This window comes from Sardina pilchardus, unplaced genomic scaffold, assembly GCF_963854185.1.
Source record: "Sardina pilchardus unplaced genomic scaffold, fSarPil1.1 HAP1_SCAFFOLD_180, whole genome shotgun sequence".
Taxonomy (NCBI): Eukaryota; Metazoa; Chordata; class Actinopteri; order Clupeiformes; family Clupeidae; genus Sardina; species Sardina pilchardus.
This window is the reverse complement of record NW_026910849.1, coordinates 1-16,720: the sequence shown is the minus strand read 5'-3', so window position 1 is coordinate 16,720 and position 16,720 is coordinate 1. Positions and strand designations below refer to the sequence as shown.

At 60.5% G+C, this 16,720-nt stretch overlaps 84 non-coding genes and 3 pseudogenes across 84 annotated transcripts; all 87 read left to right on the top strand.

The window, feature by feature from the left end:
• Positions 1-19: 19 nt before the first annotated feature.
• LOC134074018 (5S ribosomal RNA) lies at positions 20-138 on the top strand. Its single transcript, XR_009937477.1, has one exon. It is a non-coding gene; the product is annotated as a 5S ribosomal RNA (ribosomal RNA).
• A 73-nt stretch (positions 139-211) lies between these two features.
• On the top strand, positions 212-330 carry LOC134073826 (5S ribosomal RNA). The gene has a single exon (XR_009937296.1). It is a non-coding gene; the product is annotated as a 5S ribosomal RNA (ribosomal RNA).
• Positions 331-403: 73 nt separating this feature from the next.
• On the top strand, positions 404-522 carry LOC134073851 (5S ribosomal RNA). The gene has a single exon (XR_009937319.1). It is a non-coding gene; the product is annotated as a 5S ribosomal RNA (ribosomal RNA).
• Positions 523-595: 73 nt separating this feature from the next.
• Positions 596-714, top strand: LOC134074094 (5S ribosomal RNA). Its single transcript, XR_009937541.1, has one exon. It is a non-coding gene; the product is annotated as a 5S ribosomal RNA (ribosomal RNA).
• Positions 715-787: 73 nt separating this feature from the next.
• LOC134073850 (5S ribosomal RNA) lies at positions 788-906 on the top strand. Its single transcript, XR_009937318.1, has one exon. It is a non-coding gene; the product is annotated as a 5S ribosomal RNA (ribosomal RNA).
• Positions 907-979: 73 nt separating this feature from the next.
• LOC134073849 (5S ribosomal RNA) lies at positions 980-1,098 on the top strand. Its single transcript, XR_009937317.1, has one exon. It is a non-coding gene; the product is annotated as a 5S ribosomal RNA (ribosomal RNA).
• A 73-nt stretch (positions 1,099-1,171) lies between these two features.
• Positions 1,172-1,290, top strand: LOC134073847 (5S ribosomal RNA). Its single transcript, XR_009937316.1, has one exon. It is a non-coding gene; the product is annotated as a 5S ribosomal RNA (ribosomal RNA).
• A 73-nt stretch (positions 1,291-1,363) lies between these two features.
• On the top strand, positions 1,364-1,482 carry LOC134073846 (5S ribosomal RNA). Its single transcript, XR_009937315.1, has one exon. It is a non-coding gene; the product is annotated as a 5S ribosomal RNA (ribosomal RNA).
• A 73-nt stretch (positions 1,483-1,555) lies between these two features.
• Positions 1,556-1,674, top strand: LOC134074093 (5S ribosomal RNA). The gene has a single exon (XR_009937540.1). It is a non-coding gene; the product is annotated as a 5S ribosomal RNA (ribosomal RNA).
• Positions 1,675-1,747: 73 nt separating this feature from the next.
• On the top strand, positions 1,748-1,866 carry LOC134074092 (5S ribosomal RNA). Its single transcript, XR_009937539.1, has one exon. It is a non-coding gene; the product is annotated as a 5S ribosomal RNA (ribosomal RNA).
• A 73-nt stretch (positions 1,867-1,939) lies between these two features.
• LOC134074091 (5S ribosomal RNA) lies at positions 1,940-2,058 on the top strand. The gene has a single exon (XR_009937538.1). It is a non-coding gene; the product is annotated as a 5S ribosomal RNA (ribosomal RNA).
• A 73-nt stretch (positions 2,059-2,131) lies between these two features.
• LOC134074089 (5S ribosomal RNA) lies at positions 2,132-2,250 on the top strand. The gene has a single exon (XR_009937536.1). It is a non-coding gene; the product is annotated as a 5S ribosomal RNA (ribosomal RNA).
• Positions 2,251-2,323: 73 nt separating this feature from the next.
• LOC134074045 (5S ribosomal RNA) lies at positions 2,324-2,442 on the top strand. Its single transcript, XR_009937503.1, has one exon. It is a non-coding gene; the product is annotated as a 5S ribosomal RNA (ribosomal RNA).
• Positions 2,443-2,515: 73 nt separating this feature from the next.
• LOC134073844 (5S ribosomal RNA) lies at positions 2,516-2,634 on the top strand. Its single transcript, XR_009937313.1, has one exon. It is a non-coding gene; the product is annotated as a 5S ribosomal RNA (ribosomal RNA).
• Positions 2,635-2,707: 73 nt separating this feature from the next.
• Positions 2,708-2,826, top strand: LOC134074088 (5S ribosomal RNA). The gene has a single exon (XR_009937535.1). It is a non-coding gene; the product is annotated as a 5S ribosomal RNA (ribosomal RNA).
• Positions 2,827-2,899: 73 nt separating this feature from the next.
• On the top strand, positions 2,900-3,018 carry LOC134073843 (5S ribosomal RNA). Its single transcript, XR_009937312.1, has one exon. It is a non-coding gene; the product is annotated as a 5S ribosomal RNA (ribosomal RNA).
• Positions 3,019-3,091: 73 nt separating this feature from the next.
• LOC134074087 (5S ribosomal RNA) lies at positions 3,092-3,210 on the top strand. Its single transcript, XR_009937534.1, has one exon. It is a non-coding gene; the product is annotated as a 5S ribosomal RNA (ribosomal RNA).
• Positions 3,211-3,283: 73 nt separating this feature from the next.
• Positions 3,284-3,402, top strand: LOC134073842 (5S ribosomal RNA). Its single transcript, XR_009937311.1, has one exon. It is a non-coding gene; the product is annotated as a 5S ribosomal RNA (ribosomal RNA).
• Positions 3,403-3,475: 73 nt separating this feature from the next.
• Positions 3,476-3,594, top strand: LOC134074037 (5S ribosomal RNA). The gene has a single exon (XR_009937495.1). It is a non-coding gene; the product is annotated as a 5S ribosomal RNA (ribosomal RNA).
• A 73-nt stretch (positions 3,595-3,667) lies between these two features.
• LOC134074086 (5S ribosomal RNA) lies at positions 3,668-3,786 on the top strand. Its single transcript, XR_009937533.1, has one exon. It is a non-coding gene; the product is annotated as a 5S ribosomal RNA (ribosomal RNA).
• A 73-nt stretch (positions 3,787-3,859) lies between these two features.
• LOC134074063 (5S ribosomal RNA) lies at positions 3,860-3,978 on the top strand. Its single transcript, XR_009937519.1, has one exon. It is a non-coding gene; the product is annotated as a 5S ribosomal RNA (ribosomal RNA).
• A 73-nt stretch (positions 3,979-4,051) lies between these two features.
• LOC134074036 (5S ribosomal RNA) lies at positions 4,052-4,170 on the top strand. Its single transcript, XR_009937494.1, has one exon. It is a non-coding gene; the product is annotated as a 5S ribosomal RNA (ribosomal RNA).
• Positions 4,171-4,243: 73 nt separating this feature from the next.
• Positions 4,244-4,362, top strand: LOC134074027 (5S ribosomal RNA). The gene has a single exon (XR_009937486.1). It is a non-coding gene; the product is annotated as a 5S ribosomal RNA (ribosomal RNA).
• Positions 4,363-4,435: 73 nt separating this feature from the next.
• Positions 4,436-4,554, top strand: LOC134074050 (5S ribosomal RNA). The gene has a single exon (XR_009937507.1). It is a non-coding gene; the product is annotated as a 5S ribosomal RNA (ribosomal RNA).
• A 73-nt stretch (positions 4,555-4,627) lies between these two features.
• Positions 4,628-4,746, top strand: LOC134074078 (5S ribosomal RNA; annotated as a pseudogene).
• Positions 4,747-4,819: 73 nt separating this feature from the next.
• Positions 4,820-4,938, top strand: LOC134074061 (5S ribosomal RNA). Its single transcript, XR_009937518.1, has one exon. It is a non-coding gene; the product is annotated as a 5S ribosomal RNA (ribosomal RNA).
• Positions 4,939-5,011: 73 nt separating this feature from the next.
• Positions 5,012-5,130, top strand: LOC134074085 (5S ribosomal RNA). The gene has a single exon (XR_009937532.1). It is a non-coding gene; the product is annotated as a 5S ribosomal RNA (ribosomal RNA).
• A 73-nt stretch (positions 5,131-5,203) lies between these two features.
• On the top strand, positions 5,204-5,322 carry LOC134073841 (5S ribosomal RNA). Its single transcript, XR_009937310.1, has one exon. It is a non-coding gene; the product is annotated as a 5S ribosomal RNA (ribosomal RNA).
• A 73-nt stretch (positions 5,323-5,395) lies between these two features.
• On the top strand, positions 5,396-5,514 carry LOC134073840 (5S ribosomal RNA). Its single transcript, XR_009937309.1, has one exon. It is a non-coding gene; the product is annotated as a 5S ribosomal RNA (ribosomal RNA).
• Positions 5,515-5,587: 73 nt separating this feature from the next.
• On the top strand, positions 5,588-5,706 carry LOC134074084 (5S ribosomal RNA). The gene has a single exon (XR_009937531.1). It is a non-coding gene; the product is annotated as a 5S ribosomal RNA (ribosomal RNA).
• A 73-nt stretch (positions 5,707-5,779) lies between these two features.
• Positions 5,780-5,898, top strand: LOC134074083 (5S ribosomal RNA). The gene has a single exon (XR_009937530.1). It is a non-coding gene; the product is annotated as a 5S ribosomal RNA (ribosomal RNA).
• Positions 5,899-5,971: 73 nt separating this feature from the next.
• LOC134074082 (5S ribosomal RNA) lies at positions 5,972-6,090 on the top strand. The gene has a single exon (XR_009937529.1). It is a non-coding gene; the product is annotated as a 5S ribosomal RNA (ribosomal RNA).
• A 73-nt stretch (positions 6,091-6,163) lies between these two features.
• Positions 6,164-6,282, top strand: LOC134073839 (5S ribosomal RNA). Its single transcript, XR_009937308.1, has one exon. It is a non-coding gene; the product is annotated as a 5S ribosomal RNA (ribosomal RNA).
• Positions 6,283-6,355: 73 nt separating this feature from the next.
• On the top strand, positions 6,356-6,474 carry LOC134074052 (5S ribosomal RNA). The gene has a single exon (XR_009937509.1). It is a non-coding gene; the product is annotated as a 5S ribosomal RNA (ribosomal RNA).
• A 73-nt stretch (positions 6,475-6,547) lies between these two features.
• Positions 6,548-6,666, top strand: LOC134074048 (5S ribosomal RNA). The gene has a single exon (XR_009937505.1). It is a non-coding gene; the product is annotated as a 5S ribosomal RNA (ribosomal RNA).
• Positions 6,667-6,739: 73 nt separating this feature from the next.
• Positions 6,740-6,858, top strand: LOC134074071 (5S ribosomal RNA). The gene has a single exon (XR_009937527.1). It is a non-coding gene; the product is annotated as a 5S ribosomal RNA (ribosomal RNA).
• A 73-nt stretch (positions 6,859-6,931) lies between these two features.
• LOC134074059 (5S ribosomal RNA) lies at positions 6,932-7,050 on the top strand. The gene has a single exon (XR_009937516.1). It is a non-coding gene; the product is annotated as a 5S ribosomal RNA (ribosomal RNA).
• Positions 7,051-7,123: 73 nt separating this feature from the next.
• Positions 7,124-7,242, top strand: LOC134074047 (5S ribosomal RNA). The gene has a single exon (XR_009937504.1). It is a non-coding gene; the product is annotated as a 5S ribosomal RNA (ribosomal RNA).
• Positions 7,243-7,315: 73 nt separating this feature from the next.
• On the top strand, positions 7,316-7,434 carry LOC134073838 (5S ribosomal RNA). The gene has a single exon (XR_009937307.1). It is a non-coding gene; the product is annotated as a 5S ribosomal RNA (ribosomal RNA).
• A 73-nt stretch (positions 7,435-7,507) lies between these two features.
• LOC134074034 (5S ribosomal RNA) lies at positions 7,508-7,626 on the top strand. Its single transcript, XR_009937492.1, has one exon. It is a non-coding gene; the product is annotated as a 5S ribosomal RNA (ribosomal RNA).
• Positions 7,627-7,699: 73 nt separating this feature from the next.
• LOC134074035 (5S ribosomal RNA) lies at positions 7,700-7,818 on the top strand. The gene has a single exon (XR_009937493.1). It is a non-coding gene; the product is annotated as a 5S ribosomal RNA (ribosomal RNA).
• Positions 7,819-7,891: 73 nt separating this feature from the next.
• Positions 7,892-8,010, top strand: LOC134074060 (5S ribosomal RNA). Its single transcript, XR_009937517.1, has one exon. It is a non-coding gene; the product is annotated as a 5S ribosomal RNA (ribosomal RNA).
• Positions 8,011-8,083: 73 nt separating this feature from the next.
• Positions 8,084-8,202, top strand: LOC134074077 (5S ribosomal RNA; annotated as a pseudogene).
• Positions 8,203-8,275: 73 nt separating this feature from the next.
• Positions 8,276-8,394, top strand: LOC134074058 (5S ribosomal RNA). The gene has a single exon (XR_009937515.1). It is a non-coding gene; the product is annotated as a 5S ribosomal RNA (ribosomal RNA).
• A 73-nt stretch (positions 8,395-8,467) lies between these two features.
• LOC134074023 (5S ribosomal RNA) lies at positions 8,468-8,586 on the top strand. Its single transcript, XR_009937482.1, has one exon. It is a non-coding gene; the product is annotated as a 5S ribosomal RNA (ribosomal RNA).
• A 73-nt stretch (positions 8,587-8,659) lies between these two features.
• LOC134074019 (5S ribosomal RNA) lies at positions 8,660-8,778 on the top strand. Its single transcript, XR_009937478.1, has one exon. It is a non-coding gene; the product is annotated as a 5S ribosomal RNA (ribosomal RNA).
• Positions 8,779-8,851: 73 nt separating this feature from the next.
• LOC134074011 (5S ribosomal RNA) lies at positions 8,852-8,970 on the top strand. The gene has a single exon (XR_009937471.1). It is a non-coding gene; the product is annotated as a 5S ribosomal RNA (ribosomal RNA).
• Positions 8,971-9,043: 73 nt separating this feature from the next.
• LOC134074025 (5S ribosomal RNA) lies at positions 9,044-9,162 on the top strand. Its single transcript, XR_009937484.1, has one exon. It is a non-coding gene; the product is annotated as a 5S ribosomal RNA (ribosomal RNA).
• A 73-nt stretch (positions 9,163-9,235) lies between these two features.
• Positions 9,236-9,354, top strand: LOC134074033 (5S ribosomal RNA). Its single transcript, XR_009937491.1, has one exon. It is a non-coding gene; the product is annotated as a 5S ribosomal RNA (ribosomal RNA).
• Positions 9,355-9,427: 73 nt separating this feature from the next.
• LOC134074000 (5S ribosomal RNA) lies at positions 9,428-9,546 on the top strand. The gene has a single exon (XR_009937459.1). It is a non-coding gene; the product is annotated as a 5S ribosomal RNA (ribosomal RNA).
• A 73-nt stretch (positions 9,547-9,619) lies between these two features.
• On the top strand, positions 9,620-9,738 carry LOC134074057 (5S ribosomal RNA). Its single transcript, XR_009937514.1, has one exon. It is a non-coding gene; the product is annotated as a 5S ribosomal RNA (ribosomal RNA).
• Positions 9,739-9,811: 73 nt separating this feature from the next.
• LOC134074076 (5S ribosomal RNA) lies at positions 9,812-9,930 on the top strand (annotated as a pseudogene).
• Positions 9,931-10,003: 73 nt separating this feature from the next.
• LOC134074056 (5S ribosomal RNA) lies at positions 10,004-10,122 on the top strand. The gene has a single exon (XR_009937513.1). It is a non-coding gene; the product is annotated as a 5S ribosomal RNA (ribosomal RNA).
• A 73-nt stretch (positions 10,123-10,195) lies between these two features.
• LOC134073988 (5S ribosomal RNA) lies at positions 10,196-10,314 on the top strand. The gene has a single exon (XR_009937448.1). It is a non-coding gene; the product is annotated as a 5S ribosomal RNA (ribosomal RNA).
• Positions 10,315-10,387: 73 nt separating this feature from the next.
• LOC134073836 (5S ribosomal RNA) lies at positions 10,388-10,506 on the top strand. Its single transcript, XR_009937306.1, has one exon. It is a non-coding gene; the product is annotated as a 5S ribosomal RNA (ribosomal RNA).
• Positions 10,507-10,579: 73 nt separating this feature from the next.
• On the top strand, positions 10,580-10,698 carry LOC134073976 (5S ribosomal RNA). The gene has a single exon (XR_009937437.1). It is a non-coding gene; the product is annotated as a 5S ribosomal RNA (ribosomal RNA).
• Positions 10,699-10,771: 73 nt separating this feature from the next.
• On the top strand, positions 10,772-10,890 carry LOC134074024 (5S ribosomal RNA). Its single transcript, XR_009937483.1, has one exon. It is a non-coding gene; the product is annotated as a 5S ribosomal RNA (ribosomal RNA).
• Positions 10,891-10,963: 73 nt separating this feature from the next.
• Positions 10,964-11,082, top strand: LOC134074101 (5S ribosomal RNA). The gene has a single exon (XR_009937548.1). It is a non-coding gene; the product is annotated as a 5S ribosomal RNA (ribosomal RNA).
• A 73-nt stretch (positions 11,083-11,155) lies between these two features.
• Positions 11,156-11,274, top strand: LOC134073825 (5S ribosomal RNA). Its single transcript, XR_009937295.1, has one exon. It is a non-coding gene; the product is annotated as a 5S ribosomal RNA (ribosomal RNA).
• Positions 11,275-11,347: 73 nt separating this feature from the next.
• LOC134074020 (5S ribosomal RNA) lies at positions 11,348-11,466 on the top strand. The gene has a single exon (XR_009937479.1). It is a non-coding gene; the product is annotated as a 5S ribosomal RNA (ribosomal RNA).
• Positions 11,467-11,539: 73 nt separating this feature from the next.
• On the top strand, positions 11,540-11,658 carry LOC134073964 (5S ribosomal RNA). Its single transcript, XR_009937426.1, has one exon. It is a non-coding gene; the product is annotated as a 5S ribosomal RNA (ribosomal RNA).
• Positions 11,659-11,731: 73 nt separating this feature from the next.
• LOC134073835 (5S ribosomal RNA) lies at positions 11,732-11,850 on the top strand. Its single transcript, XR_009937305.1, has one exon. It is a non-coding gene; the product is annotated as a 5S ribosomal RNA (ribosomal RNA).
• A 73-nt stretch (positions 11,851-11,923) lies between these two features.
• On the top strand, positions 11,924-12,042 carry LOC134073834 (5S ribosomal RNA). The gene has a single exon (XR_009937304.1). It is a non-coding gene; the product is annotated as a 5S ribosomal RNA (ribosomal RNA).
• A 73-nt stretch (positions 12,043-12,115) lies between these two features.
• Positions 12,116-12,234, top strand: LOC134073832 (5S ribosomal RNA). The gene has a single exon (XR_009937302.1). It is a non-coding gene; the product is annotated as a 5S ribosomal RNA (ribosomal RNA).
• Positions 12,235-12,307: 73 nt separating this feature from the next.
• Positions 12,308-12,426, top strand: LOC134073951 (5S ribosomal RNA). Its single transcript, XR_009937415.1, has one exon. It is a non-coding gene; the product is annotated as a 5S ribosomal RNA (ribosomal RNA).
• A 73-nt stretch (positions 12,427-12,499) lies between these two features.
• Positions 12,500-12,618, top strand: LOC134073940 (5S ribosomal RNA). Its single transcript, XR_009937404.1, has one exon. It is a non-coding gene; the product is annotated as a 5S ribosomal RNA (ribosomal RNA).
• Positions 12,619-12,691: 73 nt separating this feature from the next.
• LOC134073928 (5S ribosomal RNA) lies at positions 12,692-12,810 on the top strand. Its single transcript, XR_009937392.1, has one exon. It is a non-coding gene; the product is annotated as a 5S ribosomal RNA (ribosomal RNA).
• Positions 12,811-12,883: 73 nt separating this feature from the next.
• Positions 12,884-13,002, top strand: LOC134073916 (5S ribosomal RNA). The gene has a single exon (XR_009937381.1). It is a non-coding gene; the product is annotated as a 5S ribosomal RNA (ribosomal RNA).
• Positions 13,003-13,075: 73 nt separating this feature from the next.
• LOC134073905 (5S ribosomal RNA) lies at positions 13,076-13,194 on the top strand. Its single transcript, XR_009937370.1, has one exon. It is a non-coding gene; the product is annotated as a 5S ribosomal RNA (ribosomal RNA).
• Positions 13,195-13,267: 73 nt separating this feature from the next.
• Positions 13,268-13,386, top strand: LOC134073831 (5S ribosomal RNA). Its single transcript, XR_009937301.1, has one exon. It is a non-coding gene; the product is annotated as a 5S ribosomal RNA (ribosomal RNA).
• Positions 13,387-13,459: 73 nt separating this feature from the next.
• Positions 13,460-13,578, top strand: LOC134073893 (5S ribosomal RNA). The gene has a single exon (XR_009937358.1). It is a non-coding gene; the product is annotated as a 5S ribosomal RNA (ribosomal RNA).
• A 73-nt stretch (positions 13,579-13,651) lies between these two features.
• On the top strand, positions 13,652-13,770 carry LOC134074044 (5S ribosomal RNA). Its single transcript, XR_009937502.1, has one exon. It is a non-coding gene; the product is annotated as a 5S ribosomal RNA (ribosomal RNA).
• A 73-nt stretch (positions 13,771-13,843) lies between these two features.
• LOC134073830 (5S ribosomal RNA) lies at positions 13,844-13,962 on the top strand. The gene has a single exon (XR_009937300.1). It is a non-coding gene; the product is annotated as a 5S ribosomal RNA (ribosomal RNA).
• A 73-nt stretch (positions 13,963-14,035) lies between these two features.
• LOC134073881 (5S ribosomal RNA) lies at positions 14,036-14,154 on the top strand. Its single transcript, XR_009937347.1, has one exon. It is a non-coding gene; the product is annotated as a 5S ribosomal RNA (ribosomal RNA).
• A 73-nt stretch (positions 14,155-14,227) lies between these two features.
• On the top strand, positions 14,228-14,346 carry LOC134073833 (5S ribosomal RNA). Its single transcript, XR_009937303.1, has one exon. It is a non-coding gene; the product is annotated as a 5S ribosomal RNA (ribosomal RNA).
• A 73-nt stretch (positions 14,347-14,419) lies between these two features.
• LOC134073829 (5S ribosomal RNA) lies at positions 14,420-14,538 on the top strand. The gene has a single exon (XR_009937299.1). It is a non-coding gene; the product is annotated as a 5S ribosomal RNA (ribosomal RNA).
• Positions 14,539-14,611: 73 nt separating this feature from the next.
• On the top strand, positions 14,612-14,730 carry LOC134074069 (5S ribosomal RNA). Its single transcript, XR_009937525.1, has one exon. It is a non-coding gene; the product is annotated as a 5S ribosomal RNA (ribosomal RNA).
• A 73-nt stretch (positions 14,731-14,803) lies between these two features.
• On the top strand, positions 14,804-14,922 carry LOC134073824 (5S ribosomal RNA). The gene has a single exon (XR_009937294.1). It is a non-coding gene; the product is annotated as a 5S ribosomal RNA (ribosomal RNA).
• A 73-nt stretch (positions 14,923-14,995) lies between these two features.
• On the top strand, positions 14,996-15,114 carry LOC134073822 (5S ribosomal RNA). Its single transcript, XR_009937292.1, has one exon. It is a non-coding gene; the product is annotated as a 5S ribosomal RNA (ribosomal RNA).
• A 73-nt stretch (positions 15,115-15,187) lies between these two features.
• LOC134073828 (5S ribosomal RNA) lies at positions 15,188-15,306 on the top strand. Its single transcript, XR_009937298.1, has one exon. It is a non-coding gene; the product is annotated as a 5S ribosomal RNA (ribosomal RNA).
• A 73-nt stretch (positions 15,307-15,379) lies between these two features.
• On the top strand, positions 15,380-15,498 carry LOC134073869 (5S ribosomal RNA). Its single transcript, XR_009937336.1, has one exon. It is a non-coding gene; the product is annotated as a 5S ribosomal RNA (ribosomal RNA).
• A 73-nt stretch (positions 15,499-15,571) lies between these two features.
• On the top strand, positions 15,572-15,690 carry LOC134074032 (5S ribosomal RNA). Its single transcript, XR_009937490.1, has one exon. It is a non-coding gene; the product is annotated as a 5S ribosomal RNA (ribosomal RNA).
• A 73-nt stretch (positions 15,691-15,763) lies between these two features.
• LOC134074022 (5S ribosomal RNA) lies at positions 15,764-15,882 on the top strand. Its single transcript, XR_009937481.1, has one exon. It is a non-coding gene; the product is annotated as a 5S ribosomal RNA (ribosomal RNA).
• A 73-nt stretch (positions 15,883-15,955) lies between these two features.
• On the top strand, positions 15,956-16,074 carry LOC134074055 (5S ribosomal RNA). Its single transcript, XR_009937512.1, has one exon. It is a non-coding gene; the product is annotated as a 5S ribosomal RNA (ribosomal RNA).
• Positions 16,075-16,147: 73 nt separating this feature from the next.
• LOC134074054 (5S ribosomal RNA) lies at positions 16,148-16,266 on the top strand. The gene has a single exon (XR_009937511.1). It is a non-coding gene; the product is annotated as a 5S ribosomal RNA (ribosomal RNA).
• Positions 16,267-16,339: 73 nt separating this feature from the next.
• LOC134073858 (5S ribosomal RNA) lies at positions 16,340-16,458 on the top strand. The gene has a single exon (XR_009937325.1). It is a non-coding gene; the product is annotated as a 5S ribosomal RNA (ribosomal RNA).
• Positions 16,459-16,531: 73 nt separating this feature from the next.
• Positions 16,532-16,650, top strand: LOC134073827 (5S ribosomal RNA). Its single transcript, XR_009937297.1, has one exon. It is a non-coding gene; the product is annotated as a 5S ribosomal RNA (ribosomal RNA).
• The last annotated feature ends 70 nt before the right edge of the window (positions 16,651-16,720 follow it).

The following is a 16,720-nucleotide window of genomic DNA, read 5'->3' as shown; positions in this document are numbered from 1 at the left end:
TCCGAGTGGGGAGTTAATCGCTTACGGCCATACCGCGTTGAGCACGCCCGCTCTCGTCTGATCTCGGAAGCTAAGCAGCGCAGGGCCCGGTTAGTACTTGGATGGGAGACCGCCTGGGAATACCGGGTGCTGTAAGCTTTTTGCTTTGGATTGAGCTGCTTGCAGCCGCACCAGCTGCGCTTGAGGACTGGGTCCGAGTGGGGAGTTAATCGCTTACGGCCATACCACGCTGAGCACGCCCGCTCTCGTCTGATCTCGGAAGCTAAGCAGCGCAGGGCCCGGTTAGTACTTGGATGGGAGACCGCCTGGGAATACCGGGTGCTGTAAGCGTTTTGCTTTGGATTGAGCTGCTTGCAGCCGCACCAGCTGCGCTTGAGGACTGGGTCCGAGTGGGGAGTTAATCGCTTACGGCCATACCGCGCTGAGCACGCCCGCTCTCGTCTGATCTCGGAAGCTAAGCAGCGCAGGGCCCGGTTAGTACTTGGATGGGAGACCGCCTGGGAATACCGGGTGCTGTAAGCGTTTTGCTTTGGATTGAGCTGCTTGCAGCCGCACCAGCTGCGCTTGAGGACTGGGTCCGAGTGGGGAGTTAATCGCTTACGGCCATACCGCGCTGAGCACGCCCGCTCTCGTCTGATCTCGGAAGCTAAGCAGCGCAGGGCCCGGTTAGTACTTGGATGGGAGACCGCCTGGGAATACCGGGTGCCGTAAGCGTTTTGCTTTGGATTGAGCTGCTTGCAGCCGCACCAGCTGCGCTTGAGGACTGGGTCCGAGTGGGGAGTTAGTCGCTTACGGCCATACCGCGCTGAGCACGCCCGCTCTCGTCTGATCTCGGAAGCTAAGCAGCGCAGGGCCCGGTTAGTACTTGGATGGGAGACCGCCTGGGAATACCGGGTGCTGTAAGCGTTTTGCTTTGGATTGAGCTGCTTGCAGCCGCACCAGCTGCGCTTGAGGACTGGGTCCGAGTGGGGAGTTAATCGCTTACGGCCATACCGCGCTGAGCACGCCCGCTCTCGTCTGATCTCGGAAGCTAAGCAGCGCAGGGCCCGGTTAGTACTTGGATGGGAGACCGCCTGGGAATACCGGGTGCTGTAAGCGTTTTGCTTTGGATTGAGCTGCTTGCAGCCGCACCAGCTGCGCTTGAGGACTGGGTCCGAGTGGGGAGTTAATCGCTTACGGCCATACCGCGCTGAGCACGCCCGCTCTCGTCTGATCTCGGAAGCTAAGCAGCGCAGGGCCCGGTTAGTACTTGGATGGGAGACCGCCTGGGAATACCGGGTGCTGTAAGCGTTTTGCTTTGGATTGAGCTGCTTGCAGCCGCACCAGCTGCGCTTGAGGACTGGGTCCGAGTGGGGAGTTAATCGCTTACGGCCATACCGCGCTGAGCACGCCCGCTCTCGTCTGATCTCGGAAGCTAAGCAGCGCAGGGCCCGGTTAGTACTTGGATGGGAGACCGCCTGGGAATACCGGGTGCTGTAAGCGTTTTGCTTTGGATTGAGCTGCTTGCAGCCGCACCAGCTGCGCTTGAGGACTGGGTCCGAGTGGGGAGTTAATCGCTTACGGCCATACCGCGCTGAGCACGCCCGCTCTCGTCTGATCTCGGAAGCTAAGCAGCGCAGGGCCCGGTTAGTACTTGGATGGGAGACCGCCTGGGAATACCGGGTGCCGTAAGCGTTTTGCTTTGGATTGAGCTGCTTGCAGCCGCACCAGCTGCGCTTGAGGACTGGGTCCGAGTGGGGAGTTAATCGCTTACGGCCATACCGCGCTGAGCACGCCCGCTCTCGTCTGATCTCGGAAGCTAAGCAGCGCAGGGCCCGGTTAGTACTTGGATGGGAGACCGCCTGGGAATACCGGGTGCCGTAAGCGTTTTGCTTTGGATTGAGCTGCTTGCAGCCGCACCAGCTGCGCTTGAGGACTGGGTCCGAGTGGGGAGTTAATCGCTTACGGCCATACCGCGCTGAGCACGCCCGCTCTCGTCTGATCTCGGAAGCTAAGCAGCGCAGGGCCCGGTTAGTACTTGGATGGGAGACCGCCTGGGAATACCGGGTGCCGTAAGCGTTTTGCTTTGGATTGAGCTGCTTGCAGCCGCACCAGCTGCGCTTGAGGACTGGGTCCGAGTGGGGAGTTAATCGCTTACGGCCATACCGCGCTGAGCACGCCCGCTCTCGTCTGATCTCGGAAGCTAAGCAGCGCAGGGCCCGGTTAGTACTTGGATGGGAGACCGCCTGGGAATACCGGGTGCCGTAAGCGTTTTGCTTTGGATTGAGCTGCTTGCAGCCGCACCAGCTGCGCTTGAGGACTGGGTCCGAGTGGGGAGTTAATCGCTTACGGCCATACCGCGCTGAGCACGCCCGCTCTCGTCTGATCTCGGAAGCTAAGCAGCGCAGGGCCCGGTTATTACTTGGATGGGAGACCGCCTGGGAATACCGGGTGCCGTAAGCGTTTTGCTTTGGATTGAGCTGCTTGCAGCCGCACCAGCTGCGCTTGAGGACTGGGTCCGAGTGGGGAGTTGATCGCTTACGGCCATACCGCGCTGAGCACGCCCGCTCTCGTCTGATCTCGGAAGCTAAGCAGCGCAGGGCCCGGTTAGTACTTGGATGGGAGACCGCCTGGGAATACCGGGTGCTGTAAGCGTTTTGCTTTGGATTGAGCTGCTTGCAGCCGCACCAGCTGCGCTTGAGGACTGGGTCCGAGTGGGGAGTTAATCGCTTACGGCCATACCGCGCTGAGCACGCCCGCTCTCGTCTGATCTCGGAAGCTAAGCAGCGCAGGGCCCGGTTAGTACTTGGATGGGAGACCGCCTGGGAATACCGGGTGCCGTAAGCGTTTTGCTTTGGATTGAGCTGCTTGCAGCCGCACCAGCTGCGCTTGAGGACTGGGTCCGAGTGGGGAGTTAATCGCTTACGGCCATACCGCGCTGAGCACGCCCGCTCTCGTCTGATCTCGGAAGCTAAGCAGCGCAGGGCCCGGTTAGTACTTGGATGGGAGACCGCCTGGGAATACCGGGTGCTGTAAGCGTTTTGCTTTGGATTGAGCTGCTTGCAGCCTTACCAGCTGCGCTTGAGGACTGGGTCCGAGTGGGGAGTTAATCGCTTACGGCCATACCGCGCTGAGCACGCCCGCTCTCGTCTGATCTCGGAAGCTAAGCAGCGCAGGGCCCGGTTAGTACTTGGATGGGAGACCGCCTGGGAATACCGGGTGCCGTAAGCGTTTTGCTTTGGATTGAGCTGCTTGCAGCCGCACCAGCTGCGCTTGAGGACTGGGTCCGAGTGGGGAGTTAATCGCTTACGGCCATACCGCGCTGAGCACGCCCGCTCTCGTCTGATCTCGGAAGCTAAGCAGCGCAGGGCCCGGTTAGTACTTGGATGGGAGACCGCCTGGGAATACCGGGTGCTGTAAGCGTTTTGCTTTGGATTGAGCTGCTTGCAGCCGCACCAGCTGCGCTTGAGGACTGGGTCCGAGTGGGGAGTTAATCGCTTACGGCCATACCGCGCTGAGCACGCCCGCTCTCGTCTGATTTCGGAAGCTAAGCAGCGCAGGGCCCGGTTAGTACTTGGATGGGAGACCGCCTGGGAATACCGGGTGCCGTAAGCGTTTTGCTTTGGATTGAGCTGCTTGCAGCCGCACCAGCTGCGCTTGAGGACTGGGTCCGAGTGGGGAGTTAATCGCTTACGGCCATACCGCGCTGAGCACGCCCGCTCTCGTCTGATCTCGGAAGCTAAGCAGCGCAGGGCCCGGTTAGTACTTGGATGGGAGACCGCCTGGGAATACCGGGTGCCGTAAGCGTTTTGCTTTGGATTGAGCTGCTTGCAGCCGCACCAGCTGCGCTTGAGGACTGGGTCCGAGTGGGGAGTTAATCGCTTACGGCCATACCGCGCTGAGCACGCCCGCTCTCGTCTGATCTCGGAAGCTAAGCAGCGCAGGGCCCGGTTAGTACTTGGATGGGAGACCGCCTGGGAATACCGGCTGCCGTAAGCGTTTTGCTTTGGATTGAGCTGCTTGCAGCCGCACCAGCTGCGCTTGAGGACTGGGTCCGAGTGGGGAGTTAATCGCTTACGGCCATACCGCGCTGAGCACGCCCGCTCTCGTCTGATTTCGGAAGCTAAGCAGCGCAGGGCCCGGTTAGTACTTGGATGGGAGACCGCCTGGGAATACCGGGTGCCGTAAGCGTTTTGCTTTGGATTGAGCTGCTTGCAGCCGCACCAGCTGCGCTTGAGGACTGGGTCCGAGTGGGGAGTTAATCGCTTACGGCCTTACCGCGCTGAGCACGCCCGCTCTCGTCTGATCTCGGAAGCTAAGCAGCGCAGGGCCCGGTTAGTACTTGGATGGGAGACCGCCTGGGAATACCGGGTGCCGTAAGCGTTTTGCTTTGGATTGAGCTGCTTGCAGCCGCACCAGCTGCGCTTGAGGACTGGGTCCGAGTGGGGAGTTAATCGCTTACGGCCATACCGCGCTGAGCACGCCCGCTCTCGTCTGATCTCGGAAGCTAAGCAGCGCAGGGCCCGGTTAGTACTTGGATGGGAGACCGCCTGGGAATACCGGCTGCCGTAAGCATTTTGCTTTGGATTGAGCTGCTTGCAGCCGCACCAGCTGCGCTTGAGGACTGGGTCCGAGTGGGGAGTTAATCGCTTACGGCCATACCGCCCTGAGCACGCCCGCTCTCGTCTGATCTCGGAAGCTAAGCAGCGCAGGGCCTGGTTAGTACTTGGATCGGAGACCGCCTGGGAATACCGGGTGCTGTAAGCGTTTTGCTTTGGATTGAGCTGCTTGCAGCCGCACCAGCTGCGCTTGAGGACTGGGTCCGAGTGGGGAGTTAATCGCTTACGGCCATACCGCGCTGAGCACGCCCGCTCTCGTCTGATCTCGGAAGCTAAGCAGCGCAGGGCCCGGTTAGTACTTGGATGGGAGACCGCCTGGGAATACCGGCTGCCGTAAGCGTTTTGCTTTGGATTGAGCTGCTTGCAGCCGCACCAGCTGCGCTTGAGGACTGGGTCCGAGTGGGGAGTTAATCGCTTACGGCCATACCGCGCTGAGCACGCCCGCTCTCGTCTGATCTCGGAAGCTAAGCAGCGCAGGGCCCGGTTAGTACTTGGATGGGAGACCGCCTGGGAATACCGGGTGCCGTAAGCGTTTTGCTTTGGATTGAGCTGCTTGCAGCCGCACCAGCTGCGCTTGAGGACTGGTTCCGAGTGGGGAGTTAATCGCTTACGGCCATACCGCGCTGAGCACGCCCGCTCTCGTCTGATCTCGGAAGCTAAGCAGCGCAGGGCCCGGTTAGTACTTGGATGGGAGACCGCCTGGGAATACCGGGTGCTGTAAGCGTTTTGCTTTGGATTGAGCTGCTTGCAGCCGCACCAGCTGCGCTTGAGGACTGGGTCCGAGTGGGGAGTTAATCGCTTACGGCCATACCGCGCTGAGCACGCCCGCTCTCGTCTGATCTCGGAAGCTAAGCAGCGCAGGGCCCGGTTAGTACTTGGATGGGAGACCGCCTGGGAATACCGGGTGCTGTAAGCGTTTTGCTTTGGATTGAGCTGCTTGCAGCCGCACCAGCTGCGCTTGAGGACTGGGTCCGAGTGGGGAGTTAATCGCTTACGGCCATACCGCGCTGAGCACGCCCGCTCTCGTCTGATCTCGGAAGCTAAGCAGCGCAGGGCCCGGTTAGTACTTGGATGGGAGACCGCCTGGGAATACCGGGTGCCGTAAGCGTTTTGCTTTGGATTGAGCTGCTTGCAGCCGCACCAGCTGCGCTTGAGGACTGGGTCCGAGTGGGGAGTTAATCGCTTACGGCCATACCGCGCTGAGCACGCCCGCTCTCGTCTGATCTCGGAAGCTAAGCAGCGCAGGGCCCGGTTAGTACTTGGATGGGAGACCGCCTGGGAATACCGGGTGCCGTAAGCGTTTTGCTTTGGATTGAGCTGCTTGCAGCCGCACCAGCTGCGCTTGAGGACTGGGTCCGAGTGGGGAGTTAATCGCTTACGGCCATACCGCGCTGAGCACGCCCGCTCTCGTCTGATCTCGGAAGCTAAGCAGCGCAGGGCCCGGTTAGTACTTGGATGGGAGACCGCCTGGGAATACCGGGTGCCGTAAGCGTTTTGCTTTGGATTGAGCTGCTTGCAGCCGCACCAGCTGCGCTTGAGGACTGGGTCCGAGTGGGGAGTTAATCGCTTACGGCCATACCGCGCTGAGCACGCCCGCTCTCGTCTGATCTCGGAAGCTAAGCAGCGCAGGGCCCGGTTAGTACTTGGATGGGAGACCGCCTGGGAATACCGGGTGCTGTAAGCGTTTTGCTTTGGATTGAGCTGCTTGCAGCCGCACCAGCTGCGCTTGAGGACTGGGTCCGAGTGGGGAGTTAATCGCTTACGGCCATACCGCGCTGAGCACGCCCGCTCTCGTCTGATTTCGGAAGCTAAGCAGCGCAGGGCCCGGTTAGTACTTGGATGGGAGACCGCCTGGGAATACCGGGTGCCGTAAGTGTTTTGCTTTGGATTGAGCTGCTTGCAGCCGCACCAGCTGCGCTTGAGGACTGGGTCCGAGTGGGGAGTTAATCGCTTACGGCCATACCGCGCTGAGCACGCCCGCTCTCGTCTGATCTCGGAAGCTAAGCAGCGCAGGGCCCGGTTAGTACTTGGATGGGAGACCGCCTGGGAATACCGGGTTCCGTAAGCGTTTTGCTTTGGATTGAGCTGCTTGCAGCCGCACCAGCTGCGCTTGAGGACTGGGTCCGAGTGGGGAGTTAATCGCTTACGGCCATACCGCGCTGAGCACGCCCGCTCTCGTCTGATCTCGGAAGCTAAGCAGCGCAGGGCCCGGTTAGTACTTGGATGGGAGACCGCCTGGGAATACCGGGTGCCGTAAGCGTTTTGCTTTGGATTGAGCTGCTTGCAGCCGCACCAGCTGCGCTTGAGGACTGGGTCCGAGTGGGGAGTTAATCGCTTACGGCCATACCGCGCTGAGCACGCCCGCTCTCGTCTGATCTCGGAAGCTAAGCAGCGCAGGGCCCGGTTAGTACTTGGATGGGAGACCGCCTGGGAATACCGGGTGCCGTAAGCGTTTTGCTTTGGATTGAGCTGCTTGCAGCCGCACCAGCTGCGCTTGAGGACTGGGTCCGAGTGGGGAGTTAATCGCTTACGGCCATACCGCGCTGAGCACGCCCGCTCTCGTCTGATCTCGGAAGCTAAGCAGCGCAGGGCCCGGTTAGTACTTGGATGGGAGACCGCCTGGGAATACCGGGTGCCGTAAGCGTTTTGCTTTGGATTGAGCTGCTTGCAGCCGCACCAGCTGCGCTTGAGGACTGGGTCCGAGTGGGGAGTTAATCGCTTACGGCCATACCGCGCTGAGCACGCCCGCTCTCGTCTGATCTCGGAAGCTAAGCAGCGCAGGGCCCGGTTAGTACTTGGATGGGAGACCGCCTGGGAATACCGGGTGCTGTAAGCGTTTTGCTTTGGATTGAGCTGCTTGCAGCCGCACCAGCTGCGCTTGAGGACTGGGTCCGAGTGGGGAGTTAATCGCTTACGGCCATACCGCGCTGAGCACGCCCGCTCTCGTCTGATTTCGGAAGCTAAGCAGCGCAGGGCCCGGTTAGTACTTGGATGGGAGACCGCCTGGGAATACCGGGTGCCGTAAGCGTTTTGCTTTGGATTGAGCTGCTTGCAGCCGCACCAGCTGCGCTTGAGGACTGGGTCCGAGTGGGGAGTTAATCGCTTACGGCCATACCGCGCTGAGCACGCCCGCTCTCGTCTGATCTCGGAAGCTAAGCAGCGCAGGGCCCGGTTAGTACTTGGATGGGAGACCGCCTGGGAATACCGGGTGCCGTAAGCGTTTTGCTTTGGATTGAGCTGCTTGCAGCCGCACCAGCTGCGCTTGAGGACTGGGTCCGAGTGGGGAGTTAATCGCTTACGGCCATACCGCGCTGAGCACGCCCGCTCTCGTCTGATCTCGGAAGCTAAGCAGCGCAGGGCCCGGTTAGTACTTGGATGGGAGACCGCCTGGGAATACCGGCTGCCGTAAGCGTTTTGCTTTGGATTGAGCTGCTTGCAGCCGCACCAGCTGCGCTTGAGGACTGGGTCCGAGTGGGGAGTTAATCGCTTACGGCCATACCGCCCTGAGCACGCCCGCTCTCGTCTGATCTCGGAAGCTAAGCAGCGCAGGGCCTGGTTAGTACTTGGATCGGAGACCGCCTGGGAATACCGGGTGCTGTAAGCGTTTTGCTTTGGATTGAGCTGCTTGCAGCCGCACCAGCTGCGCTTGAGGACTGGGTCCGAGTGGGGAGTTAATCGCTTACGGCCATACCGCGCTGAGCACGCCCGCTCTCGTCTGATCTCGGAAGCTAAGCAGCGCAGGGCCCGGTTAGTACTTGGATGGGAGACCGCCTGGGAATACCGGCTGCCGTAAGCGTTTTGCTTTGGATTGAGCTGCTTGCAGCCGCACCAGCTGCGCTTGAGGACTGGGTCCGAGTGGGGAGTTAATCGCTTACGGCCATACCGCGCTGAGCACGCCCGCTCTCGTCTGATCTCGGAAGCTAAGCAGCGCAGGGCCCGGTTAGTACTTGGATGGGAGACCGCCTGGGAATACCGGGTGCCGTAAGCGTTTTGCTTTGGATTGAGCTGCTTGCAGCCGCACCAGCTGCGCTTGAGGACTGGTTCCGAGTGGGGAGTTAATCGCTTACGGCCATACCGCGCTGAGCACGCCCGCTCTCGTCTGATCCCGGAAGCTAAGCAGCGCAGGGCCCGGTTAGTACTTGGATGGGAGACCGCCTGGGAATACCGGGTGCTGTAAGCGTTTTGCTTTGGATTGAGCTGCTTGCAGCCGCACCAGCTGCGCTTGAGGACTGGGTCCGAGTGGGGAGTTAATCGCTTACGGCCATACCGCGCTGAGCACGCCCGCTCTCGTCTGATCTCGGAAGCTAAGCAGCGCAGGGCCCGGTTAGTACTTGGATGGGAGACCGCCTGGGAATACCGGGTGCCGTAAGCGTTTTGCTTTGGATTGAGCTGCTTGCAGCCGCACCAACTGCGCTTGAGGACTGGGTCCGAGTGGGGAGTTAATCGCTTACGGCCATACCGCGCTGAGCACGCTCGCTCTCGTCTGATCTCGGAAGCTAAGCAGCGCAGGGCCCGGTTAGTACTTGGATGGGAGACCGCCTGGGAATACCGGGTGCTGTAAGCGTTTTGCTTTGGATTGAGCTGCTTGCAGCCGCACCAGCTGCGCTTGAGGACTGGGTCCGAGTGGGGAGTTAATCGCTTACGGCCATACCGCGCTGAGCACGCCCGCTCTCGTCTGATTTCGGAAGCTAAGCAGCGCAGGGCCCGGTTAGTACTTGGATGGGAGACCGCCTGGGAATACCGGGTGCCGTAAGCGTTTTGCTTTGGATTGAGCTGCTTGCAGCCGCACCAGCTGCGCTTGAGGACTGGGTCCGAGTGGGGAGTTAATCGCTTACGGCCATACCGCGCTGAGCACGCCCGCTCTCGTCTGATCTCGGAAGCTAAGCAGCGCAGGGCCCGGTTAGTACTTGGATGGGAGACCGCCTGGGAATACCGGGTGCCGTAAGCGTTTTGCTTTGGATTGAGCTGCTTGCAGCCGCACCAGCTGCGCTTGAGGACTGGGTCCGAGTGGGGAGTTAATCGCTTACGGCCATACCGCGCTGAGCACGCCCGCTCTCGTCTGATCTCGGAAGCTAAGCAGCGCAGGGCCCGGTTAGTACTTGGATGGGAGACCGCCTGGGAATACCGGCTGCCGTAAGCGTTTTGCTTTGGATTGAGCTGCTTGCAGCCGCACCAGCTGCGCTTGAGGACTGGGTCCGAGTGGGGAGTTAATCGCTTACGGCCATACCGCCCTGAGCACGCCCGCTCTCGTCTGATCTCGGAAGCTAAGCAGCGCAGGGCCTGGTTAGTACTTGGATCGGAGACCGCCTGGGAATACCGGGTGCTGTAAGCGTTTTGCTTTGGATTGAGCTGCTTGCAGCCGCACCAGCTGCGCTTGAGGACTGGGTCCGAGTGGGGAGTTAATCGCTTACGGCCATACCGCGCTGAGCACGCCCGCTCTCGTCTGATCTCGGAAGCTAAGCAGCGCAGGGCCCGGTTAGTACTTGGATGGGAGACCGCCTGGGAATACCGGCTGCCGTAAGCGTTTTGCTTTGGATTGAGCTGCTTGCAGCCGCACCAGCTGCGCTTGAGGACTGGGTCCGAGTGGGGAGTTAATCGCTTACGGCCATACCGCGCTGAGCACGCCCGCTCTCGTCTGATCTCGGAAGCTAAGCAGCGCAGGGCCCGGTTAGTACTTGGATGGGAGACCGCCTGGGAATACCGGGTGCCGTAAGCGTTTTGCTTTGGATTGAGCTGCTTGCAGCCGCACCAGCTGCGCTTGAGGACTGGTTCCGAGTGGGGAGTTAATCGCTTACGGCCATACCGCGCTGAGCACGCCCGCTCTCGTCTGATCTCGGAAGCTAAGCAGCGCAGGGCCCGGTTAGTACTTGGATGGGAGACCGCCTGGGAATACCGGGTGCTGTAAGCGTTTTGCTTTGGATTGAGCTGCTTGCAGCCGCACCAGCTGCGCTTGAGGACTGGGTCCGAGTGGGGAGTTAATCGCTTACGGCCATACCGCGCTGAGCACGCCCGCTCTCGTCTGATCTCGGAAGCTAAGCAGCGCAGGGCCCGGTTAGTACTTGGATGGGAGACCGCCTGGGAATACCGGGTGCCGTAAGCGTTTTGCTTTGGATTGAGCTGCTTGCAGCCGCACCAACTGCGCTTGAGGACTGGGTCCGAGTGGGGAGTTAATCGCTTACGGCCATACCGCGCTGAGCACGCTCGCTCTCGTCTGATCTCGGAAGCTAAGCAGCGCAGGGCCCGGTTAGTACTTGGATGGGAGACCGCCTGGGAATACCGGGTGCTGTAAGCGTTTTGCTTTGGATTGAGCTGCTTGCAGCCGCACCAGCTGCGCTTGAGGACTGGGTCCGAGTGGGGAGTTAATCGCTTACGGCCATACCGCGCTGAGCACGCCCGCTCTCGTCTGATCTCGGAAGCTAAGCAGCGCAGGGCCCGGTTAGTACTTGGATGGGAGACCGCCTGGGAATACCGGGTGCTGTAAGCTTTTTGCTTTGGATTGAGCTGCTTGCAGCCGCACCAGCTGCGCTTGAGGACTGGGTCCGAGTGGGGAGTTAATCGCTTACGGCCATACCACGCTGAGCACGCCCGCTCTCGTCTGATCTCGGAAGCTAAGCAGCGCAGGGCCCGGTTAGTACTTGGATGGGAGACCGCCTGGGAATACCGGGTGCTGTAAGCGTTTTGCTTTGGATTGAGCTGCTTGCAGCCGCACCAGCTGCGCTTGAGGACTGGGTCCGAGTGGGGAGTTAATCGCTTGCGGCCATACCGCGCTGAGCACGCCCGCTCTCGTCTGATCTCGGAAGCTAAGCAGCGCAGGGCCCGGTTAGTACTTGGATGGGAGACCGCCTGGGAATACCGGGTGCTGTAAGCGTTTTGCTTTGGATTGAGCTGCTTGCAGCCGCACCAGCTGCGCTTGAGGACTGGGTCCGAGTGGGGAGTTAATCGCTTACGGCCATACCGCGCTGAGCACGCCCGCTCTCGTCTGATCTCGGAAGCTAAGCAGCGCAGGGCCCGGTTAGTACTTGGATGGGAGACCGCCTGGGAATACCGGGTGCCGTAAGCGTTTTGCTTTGGATTGAGCTGCTTGCAGCCGCACCAGCTGCGCTTGAGGACTGGGTCCGAGTGGGGAGTTAGTCGCTTACGGCCATACCGCGCTGAGCACGCCCGCTCTCGTCTGATCTCGGAAGCTAAGCAGCGCAGGGCCCGGTTAGTACTTGGATGGGAGACCGCCTGGGAATACCGGGTGCTGTAAGCGTTTTGCTTTGGATTGAGCTGCTTGCAGCCGCACCAGCTGCGCTTGAGGACTGGGTCCGAGTGGGGAGTTAATCGCTTACGGCCATACCGCGCTGAGCACGCCCGCTCTCGTCTGATCTCGGAAGCTAAGCAGCGCAGGGCCCGGTTAGTACTTGGATGGGAGACCGCCTGGGAATACCGGGTGCTGTAAGCGTTTTGCTTTGGATTGAGCTGCTTGCAGCCGCACCAGCTGCGCTTGAGGACTGGGTCCGAGTGGGGAGTTAATCGCTTACGGCCATACCGCGCTGAGCACGCCCGCTCTCGTCTGATCTCGGAAGCTAAGCAGCGCAGGGCCCGGTTAGTACTTGGATGGGAGACCGCCTGGGAATACCGGGTGCTGTAAGCGTTTTGCTTTGGATTGAGCTGCTTGCAGCCGCACCAGCTGCGCTTGAGGACTGGGTCCGAGTGGGGAGTTAATCGCTTACGGCCATACCGCGCTGAGCACGCCCGCTCTCGTCTGATCTCGGAAGCTAAGCAGCGCAGGGCCCGGTTAGTACTTGGATGGGAGACCGCCTGGGAATACCGGGTGCCGTAAGCGTTTTGCTTTGGATTGAGCTGCTTGCAGCCGCACCAGCTGCGCTTGAGGACTGGGTCCGAGTGGGGAGTTAATCGCTTACGGCCATACCGCGCTGAGCACGCCCGCTCTCGTCTGATCTCGGAAGCTAAGCAGCGCAGGGCCCGGTTAGTACTTGGATGGGAGACCGCCTGGGAATACCGGGTGCCGTAAGCGTTTTGCTTTGGATTGAGCTGCTTGCAGCCGCACCAGCTGCGCTTGAGGACTGGGTCCGAGTGGAGAGTTAATCGCTTACGGCCATACCGCGCTGAGCACGCCCGCTCTCGTCTGATCTCGGAAGCTAAGCAGCGCAGGGCCCGGTTAGTACTTGGATGGGAGACCGCCTGGGAATACCGGGTGCCGTAAGCGTTTTGCTTTGGATTGAGCTGCTTGCAGCCGCACCAGCTGCGCTTGAGGACTGGGTCCGAGTGGGGAGTTAATCGCTTACGGCCATACCGCGCTGAGCACGCCCGCTCTCGTCTGATCTCGGAAGCTAAGCAGCGCAGGGCCCGGTTAGTACTTGGATGGGAGACCGCCTGGGAATACCGGGTGCCGTAAGCGTTTTGCTTTGGATTGAGCTGCTTGCAGCCGCACCAGCTGCGCTTGAGGACTGGGTCCGAGTGGGGAGTTAATCGCTTACGGCCATACCGCGCTGAGCACGCCCGCTCTCGTCTGATCTCGGAAGCTAAGCAGCGCAGGGCCCGGTTAGTACTTGGATGGGAGACCGCCTGGGAATACCGGGTGCCGTAAGCGTTTTGCTTTGGATTGAGCTGCTTGCAGCCGCACCAGCTGCGCTTGAGGACTGGGTCCGAGTGGGGAGTTAATCGCTTACGGCCATACCGCGCTGAGCACGCCCGCTCTCGTCTGATCTCGGAAGCTAAGCAGCGCAGGGCCCGGTTAGTACTTGGATGGGAGACCGCCTGGGAATACCGGGTGCTGTAAGCGTTTTGCTTTGGATTGAGCTGCTTGCAGCCGCACCAGCTGCGCTTGAGGACTGGGTCCGAGTGGGGAGTTAATCGCTTACGGCCATACCGCGCTGAGCACGCCCGCTCTCGTCTGATCTCGGAAGCTAAGCAGCGCAGGGCCCGGTTAGTACTTGGATGGGAGACCGCCTGGGAATACCGGGTGCCGTAAGCGTTTTGCTTTGGATTGAGCTGCTTGCAGCCGCACCAGCTGCGCTTGAGGACTGGGTCCGAGTGGGGAGTTAATCGCTTACGGCCATACCGCGCTGAGCACGCCCGCTCTCGTCTGATCTCGGAAGCTAAGCAGCGCAGGGCCCGGTTATTACTTGGATGGGAGACCGCCTGGGAATACCGGGTGCCGTAAGCGTTTTGCTTTGGATTGAGCTGCTTGCAGCCGCACCAGCTGCGCTTGAGGACTGGGTCCGAGTGGGGAGTTGATCGCTTACGGCCATACCGCGCTGAGCACGCCCGCTCTCGTCTGATCTCGGAAGCTAAGCAGCGCAGGGCCCGGTTAGTACTTGGATGGGAGACCGCCTGGGAATACCGGGTGCTGTAAGCGTTTTGCTTTGGATTGAGCTGCTTGCAGCCGCACCAGCTGCGCTTGAGGACTGGGTCCGAGTGGGGAGTTAATCGCTTACGGCCATACCGCGCTGAGCACGCCCGCTCTCGTCTGATCTCGGAAGCTAAGCAGCGCAGGGCCCGGTTAGTACTTGGATGGGAGACCGCCTGGGAATACCGGGTGCCGTAAGCGTTTTGCTTTGGATTGAGCTGCTTGCAGCCGCACCAGCTGCGCTTGAGGACTGGGTCCGAGTGGGGAGTTAATCGCTTACGGCCATACCGCGCTGAGCACGCCCGCTCTCGTCTGATCTCGGAAGCTAAGCAGCGCAGGGCCCGGTTAGTACTTGGATGGGAGACCGCCTGGGAATACCGGGTGCTGTAAGCATTTTGCTTTGGATTGAGCTGCTTGCAGCCTTACCAGCTGCGCTTGAGGACTGGGTCCGAGTGGGGAGTTAATCGCTTACGGCCATACCGCGCTGAGCACGCCCGCTCTCGTCTGATCTCGGAAGCTAAGCAGCGCAGGGCCCGGTTAGTACTTGGATGGGAGACCGCCTGGGAATACCGGGTGCTGTAAGCGTTTTGCTTTGGATTGAGCTGCTTGCAGCCGCACCAGCTGCGCTTGAGGACTGGGTCCGAGTGGGGAGTTAATCGCTTACGGCCATACCGCGCTGAGCACGCCCTCTCTCGTCTGATCTCGGAAGCTAAGCAGCGCAGGGCCCGGTTAGTACTTGGATGGGAGACCGCCTGGGAATACCGGGTGCTGTAAGCGTTTTGCTTTGGATTGAGCTGCTTGCAGCCGCACCAGCTGCGCTTGAGGACTGGGTCCGAGTGGGGAGTTAATCGCTTACGGCCATACCACGCTGAGCACGCCCGCTCTCGTCTGATCTCGGAAGCTAAGCAGCGCAGGGCCCGGTTAGTACTTGGATGGGAGACCGCCTGGGAATACCGGGTGCTGTAAGCGTTTTGCTTTGGATTGAGCTGCTTGCAGCCGCACCAGCTGCGCTTGAGGACTGGGTCCGAGTGGGGAGTTAGTCGCTTACGGCCATACCGCGCTGAGCACGCCCGCTCTCATCTGATCTCGGAAGCTAAGCAGCGCAGGGCCCGGTTAGTACTTGGATGGGAGACCGCCTGGGAATACCGGGTGCTGTAAGCGTTTTGCTTTGGATTGAGCTGCTTGCAGCCGCACCAGCTGCGCTTGAGGACTGGGTCCGAGTGGGGAGTTAATCGCTTACGGCCATACCGCGCTGAGCACGCCCGCTCTCGTCTGATCTCGGAAGCTAAGCAGCGCAGGGCCCGGTTAGTACTTGGATGGGAGACCGCCTGGGAATACCGGGTGCTGTAAGCGTTTTGCTTTGGATTGAGCTGCTTGCAGCCGCACCAGCTGCGCTTGAGGACTGGGTCCGAGTGGGGAGTTAATCGCTTACGGCCATACCGCGCTGAGCACGCCCGCTCTCGTCTGATCTCGGAAGCTAAGCAGCGCAGGGCCCGGTTAGTACTTGGATGGGAGACCGCCTGGGAATACCGGGTGCCGTAAGCGTTTTGCTTTGGATTGAGCTGCTTGCAGCCGCACCAGCTGCGCTTGAGGACTGGGTCCGAGTGGGGAGTTAATCGCTTACGGCCATACCGCGCTGAGCACGCCCGCTCTCGTCTGATTTCGGAAGCTAAGCAGCGCAGGGCCCGGTTAGTACTTGGATGGGAGACCGCCTGGGAATACCGGGTGCCGTAAGCGTTTTGCTTTGGATTGAGCTGCTTGCAGCCGCACCAGCTGCGCTTGAGGACTGGGTCCGAGTGGGGAGTTAATCGCTTACGGCCATACCGCGCTGAGCACGCCCGCTCTCGTCTGATCTCGGAAGCTAAGTAGCGCAGGGCCCGGTTAGTACTTGGATGGGAGACCGCCTGGGAATACCGGGTGCCGTAAGCGTTTTGCTTTGGATTGAGCTGCTTGCAGCCGCACCAGCTGCGCTTGAGGACTGGGTCCGAGTGGGGAGTTAATCGCTTACGGCCATACCGCGCTGAGCACGCCCGCTCTCGTCTGATCTCGGAAGCTAAGCAGCGCAGGGCCCGGTTAGTACTTGGATGGGAGACCGCCTGGGAATACCGGCTGCCGTAAGCGTTTTGCTTTGGATTGAGCTGCTTGCAGCCGCACCAGCTGCGCTTGAGGACTGGGTCCGAGTGGGGAGTTAATCGCTTACGGCCATACCGCGCTGAGCACGCCCGCTCTCGTCTGATCTCGGAAGCTAAGCAGCGCAGGGCCCGGTTAGTACTTGGATGGGAGACCGCCTGGGAATACCGGCTGCCGTAAGCGTTTTGCTTTGGATTGAGCTGCTTGCAGCCGCACCAGCTGCGCTTGAGGACTGGGTCCGAGTGGGGAGTTAATCGCTTACGGCCATACCGCGCTGAGCACGCCCGCTCTCGTCTGATCTCGGAAGCTAAGCAGCGCAGGGCCCGGTTAGTACTTGGATGGGAGACCGCCTGGGAATACCGGGTGCCGTAAGCGTTTTGCTTTGGATTGAGCTGCTTGCAGCCGCACCAGCTGCGCTTGAGGACTGGGTCCGAGTGGGGAGTTAATCGCTTACGGCCATACCGCGCTGAGCACGCCCGCTCTCGTCTGATCTCGGAAGCTAAGCAGCGCAGGGCCCGGTTAGTACTTGGATGGGAGACCGCCTGGGAATACCGGGTGCTGTAAGCGTTTTGCTTTGGATTGAGCTGCTTGCAGCCGCACCAGCTGCGCTTGAGGACTGGGTCCGAGTGGGGAGTTA